The 14470-nt window shown below is 42.8% G+C and overlaps 1 long non-coding RNA gene across 6 annotated transcripts in view; it reads left to right on the forward strand.

Annotated features, from left to right (window-relative positions):
* Window positions 1–14470, forward strand: part of LOC136007725 (uncharacterized) — a 35709-nt gene that overhangs the window by 2599 nt on the left and 18640 nt on the right. Inside the window, exon 3 of one of the 6 annotated variants that reach the window (XR_010609833.1) lies at window positions 14131–14443. The exons of 3 other annotated variants lie outside the window; for them this stretch is intronic. This is a non-coding gene — a long non-coding RNA (uncharacterized LOC136007725). 2 more of the 6 variants (XR_010609829.1, XR_010609830.1) reach the window with 2 other exon arrangements.

Below are 14470 nucleotides of genomic sequence, written 5' to 3' on the forward strand. Positions count from 1 at the left end.
TCATGTGAGTGAACAAGCTTCCATACCATGTATATGGACTAGACAAAGAAAGGCTCATTATGAAATACAAGTTATATGCTGTGGTTTGAGCCAAACAACTAAGACAAATAAGACTTCAGAAGAGCTTCTGCATTTACAGTAGAGGAATGTATCCTTGTGGCTGAGAAGGTATGAGCAGCAGGAGAACTGTATACATTGCAAAGTTACTGTATTAATCTAGGTCTTCTGATGACTATGCACATATGTCTTCAGTCTTGAGCAGGAGTTATCTGTCTTGAAATTCAGCAACATCTTTCCTTGTGCACCAAAATAAATCTGTCCTTGGTAACTTTCTACTTTCCACCAGCCCTTCTCATCATGTCATTTCTATCCTTATGCCAGTACCTTTTATTTCATTCTCAATCACAGCTCAGAAGCCTTCTATACCATTGACAATGCTTTGGCAAATGTTGCTGTTGTCCCATTGCATTTACAGGCTGGTATTATGTAAGCTGGCACTATATTTCCTGTGTCTTGTTGGTATTTCTAAATGCTTGCTTATCTCCCTCATCTCCCCAGTCCTCTCTTCACATGGCCATAGTCACTGGGTCTTCTTCTGTGGCTTTTCTGGCTTCCCAGCTAGAATTAGCTGTGTTAAATTCCCTTTGGAGCTCTACTGAATACCTCTGAGTTACATGTTTACCTCTGAAGTAATGTCCATCTCATATGTGAAAGCATCTTGTGTGTCGTGAAATTCATTCATTGTTACAAATACTTGAGCAGTTTTGATTCTGCCATGCATTTGTACAGTGATCAGAGCTCTACAGCTGTGGAGTAAAACAGACCAGCTTCCACAGCAGCCTTTACTCTTTTTCTCCTTACAAACTGCTTAACTGGCTGTAGTTATTCAGATGATGGTAGAGAGAGCATGCTTTCTGTGTTGGCAAAAAGATGTGTGGCCAGAAGTTAGTAAAAATATGTATGAATATCCACCAGCTTGGTATTCAGCAAGGAATTACCCCTGTGGACTGTACCACAGTAAAGAAAGTAAGCAAACATTCCTTTCTTCATATCCAAATTGCTCTTCAAGAGAGTCCCTGTGCCAGAGAGTCAGAAGCAGTTTTCTCTGGCCCAGGCCTTACAAAGCAGAAGTAGAATGAACCAGGCTGCAAGCATTAATAAGATGCACAGATTTACTGTGGCTGCTATGACCATCCATAGAGTAACATGACACATGATCGCTTTACAGGCTCTTTCCCCAGCACTGCTGATCTATCCCGAAAGGCACCAGTGAACTCCAAAGAAATAGAGGAGGCATGCAACATATTTTTTTTTTAATGAAAAGTTAAAAATAAGAAGGCAAAAAGCTGAAAATGCAGATTTGGGAGAACTCGGCCTTTTTCTGTATGTGTTTGGCAGCACCTGCCACAGTAGGATATATGGACTTAGAAATAGCTGAATTCAAATGGTAACATTCACTGCTGGTAGTAAAAGTAGTTTTTTTGCTGTTGATTTGACTTGCATTTGTCTGTTTAGCTCCAGGGAAACTGGGAGGGCCCAGTTGTATCAGGTCTATCTCCCAGGCTTACTGTATTTGAGAGCCAACTTGTGAATGTCAAGTGGTAACCCTGTGGTGAATGAGCAAATGTAACATCCAGACTGCTAGAGAAAAGGTAGTTAAGAATCACTAAGCTTCTGCTTTCACACAGACAAGGACACACTTCAAGCCGTAACTAATACTGACTTGGAAAGGAGAGGCACCTCCAAGGTTTTAAAGATAAAATTATTCAGATTTCTTTTTTATTTTTAATAGTAGAATTTTTCTTGAAGAAAAGCAAAACAAACTGGCAATTGAAGATTCTGGGTTTGTCAGTCTTGAGCTGGTTTCATACAGGGCAGATGCTGTTTTATAACAGTTCTGCTCCTCCCCCTCATTGGTGACTATTACTCATTCTTCCAAGTATTCTGGGATTTTAGTATTTATCTAAAATGCAGTCAGATGGAAAAAAAATAGTCCTTTTTTTTTTCCATATTACTTAAAGCAGAAAATATCAGAATATATGGAAGTTTGCCGTATTCAGAAAGCATGTTTACAGAGATATGATAGAGATCTCTGCAAAATCCAGACACTGTTCAGCTGGCAGAGAGTAATACAGCTATTAGGAAACAGTGTAATTCAGTGCACTGTGGGCCAGATTATCCTTCTGTACTGATACAAGCTTGGTTATTCAGGTTGCTAGAGAGGGGTTTTCCCTGGAGCAGGAGAGACAGAAACCTGTGAGGCATACAGGATTAGCAGAGATACTAGACACTCATGGGTATTTTGGCTTTCTGAAGTCTTAAGCAGTTGCAGATGGAAGACTTAATATACTGTCCATTCCAACCAAAGTTTCTACTTACTTCATGGGGCTCTTGGTGAAGCCCAGCCATACTTCTTGTGTTATGCTTTTTCCATAACTATCACATGCAGTGTGAAGCACTTCAGGTCCAGAGGTTAGGTCCCTGTTCTCCTTTTCTCAGAGGAACTGCACACAGATTCTTTAATCTTTAAGACTGCCATGTTTTCTGCAGTGAAAATAGGATCCAGATTTCTCTTATTAGGGTTAGCTTTGCTATTCTTTTTCCTTTGAATAAACACAATAGGAAAAAATGTGGAAACATTAACGCACAAAAACTGCTGATGTCAAGTTATATTATTCTTTCAGGACTGTGAAGGTAAGATAAGGTGGTGAATTTATATCTGGAAGGTGTGTTCTGAAAGGCCATGGAATAGATGCCTTTGCATTTCAGTTCAAAGTAAAAATAAATTATATTGTTCAAACCTTGTAAATTGTACCTACGAGGTACATTTCCTACCATCATGGGCAAAGTTTTCCATTGTGTGAACTCCTTAAAGTTGCTAATGCTTCATTTGATACGTGTGATACTCAGCAAGCATCAATAATGGCAGTAACAAGTATGACCCTGACAATGTGTGCATGTCCAGCTACAGACAATAAATTTGTTAGCAGTAATTCCTAACTAGCGTCAGAATGAAAAAGCACAGAATCAACAATCCGCACACTCACTTGAAAGTCAGGCTTCTGCCCTCCAACGAAAGAGCTGTTCCAGAGCCTTCTTGCTCCAGTGATCAGACAGTCTCCCTGTTATTAGATTAGGCATAGTTACTGCCAGTTTGTGCCTATTGATACTTTGCACCCATGGACCTGCACTTCAGTAAAAAGTCAATGTCCCAAGCCTGTCCACTGCCACAACTCTTAGATACATGAACTTAGGTCAGAATTTCTCTAGAGCAGGAAGCGTGACTGTTGCTGTGAATTAACTGTTCATTTTGCATCAAGAGATTTCCAACAGGAAAACTGTTGTTCAGTCTGGTTGCCAAGTTCCAGTGGGGAAGAGCTAAGCTAGGTAGGTTGAGTTATGCTGATGTACAGCAGAAGTCTCTCCTCTTTCTGTACTGCATCCATCAATGTCATGGGCTGAGTTTTAAAGCAACTCAGAAGCATACTAGTATGGCTTACTTCCTGTTTTCAGTCCTGTCAGAAGACCTTATTTGACAGAAAAATACGTCTTCGCAGACATCACAACCCTGACTCCACACAAAACAAGTCACCTTTATTCGAAGTTGCACTACAGTTCCAGGCAGCTGTATCAGAGAAGATATAGCACTATTGACATCAATGGGATAATCATCCTTCAACTTCAACAAGCTTTGGGTCAGATGCCTCACATACTAGATCAAAACGTTGAGTGGCTGGGATTTTCCTTTGGATCTCAAAACAACCATGAGGATCCTGGCAGCTGTCAGGAGGACAACCACCTTCCCCCACTACTGCCCTGTGATAATTGAGGCGAAACAGGATACCCAGTCTATTGCTCAATGCATCCTTTCACCTGTGCTGTTTTTCAATGGGTTTGCTGCTGAGGAATGAGTCTCTGTGTTTAAAAAATTTTTACAATGATGAAGCAATGAAAGCCTTCATTGAACTCAAAGGTGATTGCAGAAAAAAAGTATTTACAGCATTAAGAAAGTTTTGACAATGATGAAGCAATGAAAGCTTTCCATTGAACGCAAAGGTGATTGCAGAGAAAGAGGAACAAAAGTATTATGACATTAGAGCCACAGTCTGACACGACTGACTGACAAAGTAAAATAGAGGAAAAGCAAACCTCCCACACAGCCTGCCTCGGGCAAACACTGAAAGGTCATTAGCAAAAGGCATGAAAGGAAGTTTACTCACCTGCAGCCCAGGTATAGCCAGTTCAACACGGTCACCTCAATCCAGTCAGTTGCTGATGAGGCAAGTAGTCACTTGGCACAAACTCAATTAACTGCCCTCAACCATGACAGAGATGTGCAGCTGCCTTTCTACTTTCCTGCCTTCACAAGAGGTGTGGAAAAGGGATATCAGTAGAGTTTTAAAGCCAGTCACTTTTAAAAGCTCCTTTAAAAAAAGCTTTTTTTTTTTTTTTTTTTAAAGACAAAGAAACCCACACCCCAAAACAGAAGCTGATGAAAAGTTAAGCAAATACTAGAGCAAAAATGTTGAGGTAATTGGTCTGTACACATTTGTAGGAACCAAGAGTGAACAAGTCTATATTAAAGCCTTTGGAAAAGGGGAAGTCCTCCATTCATAGCCTAAGAAGAAAAATATTTAGCAGAGACACGGAGCTGTTTATGTACATTCATTATCACACACTAGTTAGTGTAATGGAATGGCAGGAAATTACTACCTGTGGGGAATTCAGGGGTTTATCTTGGCTTTTAGAAGTAATAAAAGCAAAAAACTCCTGGAGACATCTTTGAAAAGATGGAATTAAATCACATTACATAACTGGGAGCAGGTGATGCAAGAATGCCTAAGTGAGAGGTAAAATAAGAAGCAGCTGAATTCAGGAAAACCCATCCCACGAAATGAAAACCACACTTGGAATTAAATAGGCTGTTTATTGACTTCAAAGAACTAAGGCAAGTGTTATGGCAAACATTTACTTTGCAGGGAGAAAACATAGTATTCACTCTAAAGTGAAACTCATGTTGATTTTGGAATCATAGGTTGTAGAGTTTTAGCTCTGTGTTGAGGTAAAGAATTAAAGGTACATTTCTGGGGCGGCTGTGGGACTGTTACAGGCTGGAAGCAGTCATAATGCTAGGGGGAGAGAAGCAAGCAATATGCCTCCCTTGCACTGGCTTCAATAAGAGAAAATAAATTCACTTGCTAATGGTGGGAAAAGTATTTGTTTTCTAAGATTTATTTCAGTATTAAAATAGTAGCTAATGAAGAATGAGGGATGCAGTTAATTCAGAGCCTTGAAACATTGTCAATAAAGTCTTTTCCAAAGAGGCTGTAAAGTAACTTGAGAATCAGAGGTGAAAGGTAAAGCTCTGTTGTGAGTTAAAAACCAGCTGAAAGAGAGACACTACTAAGAGCTAGAATAAATTACTACCTCTTAAAATGGAAAAAGGTTAATAGCAGGATGCCCTGAGGACCCTGGCTGGAGCCAGTGTTCTGTATGTTATTCAGAGTCTGGGAGGATGAACAGTCTGGTAGTAAAATTTGCTCGTGATACACATTATTTGGGTTTGGCACAGTTCGGGAGGATTCTGAAGAATACCAGATGGATCTAATAAAGCTACTGTAAACATTTGGAAGTAATATAATTGTAAATGAAATGCCAACAGAAGAAGTTCCAAGTCTTGTTGGGAAGAACATGGGCTGTGCCGCACTTGTGTGCCGTGGGCTCTGAATGAACTGTAACCTTGAAGGGCAGCTCTAAGCAAACTGGGAAGAAGACCATTAAAAAACACCAGTAAAACTGCCAGTGTGGTTGCTGTCAGCTTGAGACTGTTCGCAAATATGAGCTGACTTTGCCAAATAGTTTCAGCAAGAAAAGACCCATAAGTGTTTGGGGGCCAGATTAATAAAAGTGAAGTGGTAACTGGAGCACTTGGCAAAGATGCGGGAGAACCAGTTCCCCTTCCTCTCCTGTGAGGGAAGTGCATATCTCATAGGGGAATGCCAGAGCTACCACAGCACAAGCTGTGCCGACAGGTGTGGGTTGGGTGGTTTCATTTAGTCAGAGAAAAAAACCGAAAGAGAATGAATCCCTAACTTTGGCAGTGATTAAACTATTCTCAGGAAGATGCAGTGCTTTAATGCCTCTACCTGATCCAGTATTTTTAATTAGTTGTATGTCAAAAACCCCCTTGATTCATTTTAGCTATCCCAGAAAATGCTTTAGACAGGTGGTCAGGGCTCCCACTATGCTTACTGAAGAAGCAGGAACAGTAAATGCTAGAGGGTTTTCCTCTACTTCTCTTCTAAGCAAAACCTTCCTCTGAGGCTGACTGGAATATTTGTGTCAAATGAACCAGTGGTTTTCAGGTTTTTATTTTGGCATGGAGAAGATAGACCTCAGTCTTGACTGTGACCAGTTTTTGTTTAAGTTGTCCAGTGTAGCTGACAGATCAGTTTGTGGTGCTCAAGATGGAAGTGCACATTGACAGCTCATCCAAGACATCTGCCAAGTGCTCAGCAGATGTCAGAACGTGAGTAAAGGATTAACATTTGTAAGAAGAAAATAGAAGGTGATAAATGAAACAACAGGACACCATTCAGTGGTCTTCTGGTCTTAACTTTGTTAGTTAAAAAAAGGTTGCTACAGGGAAGGTTTGAAATAAAGGCTTTTTTTCGAAGACAACCCACATAGCTTTCTTGTGCAGGTTTTTGCATTTCCACTCGCTCATTTCATCTGCCTCTTTTCTCTTTCGTTCCTTCACCAGATTCATATATACCATAAGTGCAGACTCAAACATTCTCTCTACTAGTTTTCCTCTATTTTTACCTTCCCCCCCACCCAGCACTGTCTTAGGTGGTCTTCCTGTCACTTCTGTATGTATTTGAGAGCAACTTGCATTTGAAAAGCACCTTGTTTAGTAGCTACATGCATTCTCTCTATGCATTCAATTCATGAAATCTCACACTTAAAAGAAAATGATCCAAATGTAACCAGATGGCACTTTCACAAATCGTAATTGTCATCATAGAAGTTCCCCAGTGTCAGTGTGAGGTTTATCTTCAGTATCCACTCCCAAAAAGAAGAAAAGGGAGGCAAGGGACACAGACAGTGTGTGCAGGGAAAAATGGAGTGTGCTGCTTGGGCTTCTGTGCTCTCAAAGTAGCTCAGGGAGGAGGTGCCCGTAAAGGTGGCTGTCATTTATCCAGCAAATGTAGGCTGAATGGCAGTGACATCTTCAAACTGCCAGCTGAAAAGATCTGAGTCATTCAGGTGAGATTTCTGAATATAAATGGCAGACCACCGCCCCCCCCACCCCGAGTAAGAAACTCCAGAGGGAAAGAGGAGAGAGTATTTTATGGGTAACAGAACTAAAGTCTGATCTCTTACAGATTTATTTCTGTATATGTTTCCTACAAAGCTCCACTCAATAACTCCATTTCCCCCCTCATCTTTTCCAGTTTACCTACATGTCCCTAAGCTCTTCTACAATAGTTTCACCTCACTGCAGGTCCTCTAATTACCAGAGTGAAGAAGCCAGATGTGCTGTAGCTGAATTGGAGTTCTGCCCCTGGTCAATTAGTAGTGCAGACTAATGAGCCAGCCTGTTCTGACCCAGAAGAACAATGGCTGAATTATTTCTCCTTTTCCTGCATCATGAAGGAAATAATGGGCTTTTTCTACCTAACCGTGGATTTTTTACATAATTTGCAGGAACTTTGCAAATTTGCCAAATCTGCCTGAAATCAACCCCCAGGTTAATGGTTATTAGAAGAAAATTGATAGATGGGAGAACAAACAACTTGGCTGAGTAGGCATTGTTTCCTTGAGAGAACAAGACTAAAAATAGTTTTCTGTTGTGAATGCCCAACACTCTGGGGCCTCTTTTCAGAATTAATAGAGTTAAATAATTTTTTAAAAGAAGTAAAGCCTAGCTATCTGATCCAGCTGAAATAACTTTGTAAATGAAAATTAGCTCCTAGAAATACAAAAGAAAAAGGCAAAAGAGTCTAATAAAAGCCGGGTTGAAGCACTGCAAGTAGAGCCAGATTGAATCTAGGAAGCAATATACCCATATTCTCATGGGGATGTGCTCTAAACTTACTGGGTTGAGCTTACTGTGCTAATTTGGAGAGCCTTGTACTGTAGAGTTGCGTACTATTAAATCTCTTTGCATGCGCTGATAGCAAGATTCACCAGTGTTTTTATTAACTTTGTTGTTGCCTTGCGTAGCTTGTTATAACACATCACTCACGACTAACTTTGCAGAATTCATATCATAGAATCATATCATAGAATAGTTACAGTTGGAAAGGACCTTAAGATCATCTAGTTCCAACCCTCCTGCCATGGGCAGGGACACCTCACACTAAACCATCCCACCCAAACTTCTCTCCAACCTGGCCTTGAACACTGCCAGGGATGGAGCACTCACAACCTCCCTGAGTAACCCATTCCAGTGCCTCACCACCCTAACAGGAAAGAATTTCTTCCTTATATCCAATCTAAACTTCCCCTTTTTAAGTTTTAACCTGTTACCCCTTGTCCTGTCACTACAGTCCCTGACAAAGAGTCCCTCCCCAGCATCCCTAGAGGCCCCCTTCAGATACTGGAAGGCTGCTATGAGGTCTCTATGCAGCCTCCCTTCTCCAGGCTGAACAGCCCCAACTTTCTCAGCCTGTCTTCATACGGGAGGTGCTCCAGTCCCCTGATCATCCTTGTGGCCCTCCTCTGGACTTGTTCCAGCAGTTCCATGTCCTTTTTATGTTGAGGACACCAGAACTGCACACAATACTCCAGGTGAGGTCTCACAAGAGCAGAGCAGAGGGGCAGGATCAGCTCCTTCGACCTGTTGGTCACGCTCCTTTTGATGCAGCCCAGGATACGGTTGGCTTTCTGGGCTGCGAGCGCACACTGAAGCCGGCTCATGTTCATTTTCTCATCGACCAGCACCCCTAAGTCCTCCACAGGGCCACTCTGAATCTCTTCTTTGCCCAGTCTGTAGCCGTGCCTGGGATTGCTCCGACCCAGGTGTAGGACCTTGCACTTGTCGTGGTTGAACTTCATAAGGTTGGCATCAGCCCACCTCACAAGCGTGTCAAGGTCCCTCTGGATGGCATTCCTTCCCTCCAGCGTATCAACCGGACCACACAGCTTGGTGTCATCGGCAAACTTGCTGAGGGCGCACTCAATCCCACTGTCCATGTCAGCGACGAAGATGTTAAACAAGACCGGTCCCAACACCGATCCCTGAGGGGCACCACTCGTTACTGGTCTCCAATTGGACATTGAGCCATTGACCACAACTCTTTGTGTGCGGCCATGCAGCCAGTTCTTTATCCACCAAGTGGTCCATCCATCAAATTGATGTCTCTCCAATTTAGAATTGTGCTCCTAAAGCTGGCTCAGCAACCTGAGGGTGGCCTTCATGGACTCTGCAGGGGAAGATAGAAATGACAAAGTTATTCCCAGTTAGATTCTTTCTTCCCGTAGAGCCCAGGTAGGATCCAGCACTGTTTCTCCAGACAGACATACTTTAGTATCTAGTATCTAGTTGTCCTCAAGCATTCACCCCAAGCGCTTTAATCCCAGTCCCAGCTAAAGTGGTGAGGAGGGAATGTCGAAACCTTCTGTCCTGCTGTCCTGGGTGAAAAAATGGCTTAAATTGTGAACGTTAACAGGGGACACATAGGTGTGTGTATGTGTGGGGGGCTGAATGGGTGAAGCTGAACTTCTGACCTGTGAAGCAGAAACTTGCTACAAGAAACACCAGTTACCAGGCTGGTCATGTGCATTGTGCTTCCGCACTGGCTGTTCAGACTGAGAAAAATGGGGCCCCAGAATTCTGGAAAGAAAAGCTGGTGATAAAAGAAAAGGCTTCCGAAAATAAGTGGTCTCAGTAAAAAGAAGGTGACTTGGAAAAAAGAAGGTGAAGATCCTGGCTAGAGGAACAGTTCTGATAGTGGGGGAAGGTCCTAGAGACCACAGGGCTGCATGCAGCTGAATGCCAGGGGATGGCCTTCCTGGATGGACAGTGATGTGCCGTCTGGGGAGGGATCAAACCCTAGTGGATGTAACACTGGGGTGGTGGCAGGAGTATGTGAAATAATTAAGAAGGGTAAAAGTTCTAATCTTGTTGGTTGTTAAGTAACCCTCAGTTCCCAGATCCACCATGAGCTGTCATTTACTCTGTCTCACCCGTGACACTGCCCTTTTTAAGTAGTCTGCATTTCCTGGGCTAGAGATGGTGTCGGCTTATGTGATTTTTGTACATTTCTTTGCTGCTGTGATAGAAAAGATTAAACAGAACATTATCATGTAATTACTGTTTTCCTCCAAAGATTTCTCAGCTGATATAAAAGCACTCCAAAGCATGCATTTCAGTGGGAGAGGAACACATTTAACCTTGAAAGTTTGCTGATGACACCAAGCTGTGTGGTTCGGTTGATAGGCTGGAGGGAAGGGATGCCATCCAGAGGGACCTTGACACGCTTGTGAGGTGGGCTGATGCCAACCTTATGAAGTTCAACCACGACAAGTGCAAGGTCCTACACCTGGGTCGGAGCAATCCCAGGCACAGCTACAGATTGGGCAAAGAAGAGATTCAGAGTGGCCCTGCAGAGAAGGACTTGGGGGTGCTGGTTGATGAGAAAATGAACATGAGCCGGCTTCAGTGTGCGCTCGCAGCCCATAAAGCCAACCGTATCCTGGGCTGTATCAAAAGGAGCGTGACCAACAGGTCGAAGGAGGTGATCCTGCCCCTCTACTCTGCTCTTGTGAGACCTCACCTGGAGTATTGTGTGCAGTTCTGGTGTCCTCAACATAAAAAGGACATGGAACTGCTGGAACAAGTCCAGAGGAGGGCCACAAGGATGATCAGGGGACTGGAGCACCTCCCGTATGAAGACAGGCTGAGAAAGTTGGGGCTGTTCAGCCTGGAGAAGAGAAGGCTGCATGGAGACCTCATAGCAGCCTTCCAGTACCTGAAGGGGGCCTGTAGGGATGCTGGGGAGGGACTCTCCGTCAGGGACTGTAGTGACAGGACAAGGGGTAACGGGTTAAAACTTAAAAAGGGGAAGTTTAGATTGGATATAAGGAGGAAATTCTTTCCTGTTAGGGTGGTGAGGCACTGGAATGGGTTGCCCAGGGAGGTTGTGAGTGCTCCATCCCATGCAGTGTTCAAGGCCAGGTTGGACAGAAGTTTGGGTGACATGGTTTAGTGTGAGGTGTCCCTGCCCATGGCAGGGGGGTTGGAACTAAATGATCTTGAGGTCCTTTCCAACCCTAACTATTCTATGATTCTATGGAAGAGAGTAATGCAGTATAAAAGGTAAACACTGATCTGGATCAAAAACCTGCTGGTATTCTAAATACTTGTGAATAGAAAAGGCCTTTTCTAGGTATAATAAAAAGAGCTAATATAGAAACTCATCAATATTAACTGCAAAATGTTAAAATGTGTGCAATTAAAAAAATATCAGGAATACAATCGATTTACAATGCAATAAAATTGATAAGTGTGTAGTAATAGTTATTTTTCAAACGACTTGTCCTCTAACAGGGGCATGCCTCTGAGTGACTAAGTCCTTTTCATGGTGTGAAGTGAAGCACTGGAGATTTGCAATGACATCTTACATCTTACTGGGTGTTAAGCTCATCTGGATAATAAGCACTAGTCTCATGTTAGCAATCTGCTTCTTTTCTCCTCTGTCTCCACAATAAATTCTTGACAACTCCTTCTGATGGCCAGATAGTTGCTTCATAAACGAGTTAAGCTGTCCATGTGGAGACAGCTTTTTGTCACTGTTTTCAACAAAGTCTTGTAAGCAGAGCCGAGGAAAGTCAGAGATCTCTAGTTCCTCATTTATAAAGACCCACTTTCTTTGGCAGTACAATACCTCGAGGCGGCTCAGGTCAAGCATTTTGTTCTGACAGCATTCCAGCAATGTAGTCATAAAAGCTGCAAACGATTATCTTCTCAGAGAGTTTCCGAAACTTACTGGTGAGGGGAGCAACCCAAATTGCAAGGACTCTGGCTGTAGTATAACTCTTGCAAGGAAATGGAGGGTGTCACTAGATTGGCAGGTTATTTCCTTTTCACTTTTTACTGCTAAATATTCACAGTCCTGGTTTAGAACAATAGTAAATTACTGTCTTCTTATTTTCTGCAGGGTAAACCTGTACCTTTTTTATGGTTTGGATTATTTTGCAGACTGTGCCCATTGCCTGTCTACAAAGAATATTGTTGCAGCATCTTTCAGCTTGGTGAAACTAGTATCATGCAAAGCTTCTGAGATGTTCTCTGAGACCAGGCTTTCCACCTGCTATTTGTTCTCTGTGAAGACACTGCACTTCCTTTCACAGGTCTTGTACACAATTCCACAATACTTTACATCAGATCACATACGTAGTGAGTAACATTGGTACTGGAAGTCTGAGGTAATTATCCCAAGATTTTTCACTTTATCATTACCCCACCACTTTCTTGGAAGCTCACAGAAACATTATTGTTGTTGCCATTTGCCTTAGGACTTCAGTAAAGCTCAAGTCATATAAGAACATAACACTGAACTGCAAAAGGTGACAGTTACCTTGACAAAGGGAACAGTGATCAGATCTATTGCAAATGCTATCCTTGGAAGCAGGTAACAGATCTAGACTTAGTCTCTGGTTGGTACCAACTCTGAACTAGGCATGCCTCCAAGTAATAAAACCTCCATTTACTGAGGAAATGGCAAGTAACCCTATGGTGGATTGCTACTGACTTTTACACACCACTGTACAAGAGGAATCTTGTTTCTTGCATAACAGCGCTCTTTCAAGGTCACAGCTTGATAAGGCCTATTCATGTTTGCAGAACACCCACACTAAACACATTAGAAAGCCAAGAGTAGGAGAAAGTGCTAAACTCTACACTTCGAGTAAGCTCTACTTACATGAGCTGGCTCTGTAGTGACTTCTGCCTCCGATTCGTACAGATAGCTGCACTGAAAGAGAAAACAGCTACTGATAGAAGCACACACCTGCTTTAGAGCTGTGGCTCTTTCATTTGCTTGCTGCTGTTATCGGGGAGCTGTTCTCTGGCTAGGAAACACTATCTTTTGGCATGCTAAAATTTCAAGCTGCTGTGGAAGTTTGTGTCTGCCTCTCTAGTTGAGGCCAATGAGGGAGAAAATACAAAAGCAAAGATATGGTAACTGGGGCCAAAGAGAGTAATAACTTAATTCCATTAACAGTAAAGCAAATTAAGCCTGACATCTTACAAATGTATTTTCTGCGTCCTGAGCTCTAATCCATATATGTAATCCAAATCTCACCTATGTTTCTTGCAGCACTGCCATCACCATACCTCCATTCTTTGTCTTTCCTAAATCCTCCTGTCCTCAAGCTCCTCTTAGACTCGCTTGATCTGTTCATACAACATCCAAAGATCTACTTATGTCCCTTGTTTCCAGCCTTCAGGCTTCCTGCTGAACACAAAGTGAGCACATGGAATGAAGAGCTACAGGCACAGTCAGTGGTTAACCAGCTGCTGTCAGAAAGAAGTCTCAGCTGAGTTCCCCCTGCTGCTCCCTCTTTCTTGCTCTCATCCAGTCACCTGTCAGATCTCCATGCCTTGGAGATCTCTGCTCATCCATCCCTTTTGCTGAAACTGGCCAACCTGTTCAAAACTCTTTGATAAAGACTTTATTTACTTAAAACATGAGATTGAAACAAACAAACAAGCAAACCTGTTCTTTCTTTCACTCTCTAAGAAAAATAACCCACTAAGAAGATTGTGCACACTTAGCATCCTCATATACTGGACAGTGAGAACCTACAGAAGTGAGAACCTACAGAAGTGAGAACCTGGCTAAGGATTGGAGATGTGTGGCACTCCAAATAATGAAAGAACCACAAAAAATCTAGGGAAAATACCTTAGGTTCGGCTCTGTATTTCTTCTTAGCCAAGGACAGAGTGTCATTTCTGCCAAGAGGTTTGTTTGAGATGCCAAACATGAGTGCGACAGCATTCCTGCTGCCACCCTGTATTCCAGGACGGGTTGTGGCTCTGCTGCAGCAGCCCCCCCCATTCCACAGCAGGAGAAGTGTGGGGTGACATACAAAGCATTACTCATGTCCTTTTGTCTGCAGATAAGCGATGATGGCAGTTCCAGGCAGCTCTTCCTGGCCACTGAGCCCAGAAGGCCCATCACATATGAGGAAGGGGGGACACCGTGCTAGTTTTCAGACTCTTAATTCTGACTCTCCCCTACCCAGCCTCCCCTGAGCTACAGATGTCATCTGAAAGGCTGCAGACATCTCAATTGTATCTGCATTAACAGCTATCAGCAAATTCTGGTCCTCCAGGATTCCTGTGGTCTGCCTGTGCGTGATCAGTGGCAATGCAGTTGACTTTTGAATCATTCATTGTAGGGAACCTGAGTTGGCAGCACAAAATAATCTTGTCAGGAGACTTCATTCAATAATAAAT

This window comes from Lathamus discolor, chromosome 2 (assembly GCF_037157495.1).
Source record: "Lathamus discolor isolate bLatDis1 chromosome 2, bLatDis1.hap1, whole genome shotgun sequence".
Taxonomy (NCBI): domain Eukaryota; kingdom Metazoa; phylum Chordata; class Aves; order Psittaciformes; family Psittacidae; genus Lathamus; species Lathamus discolor.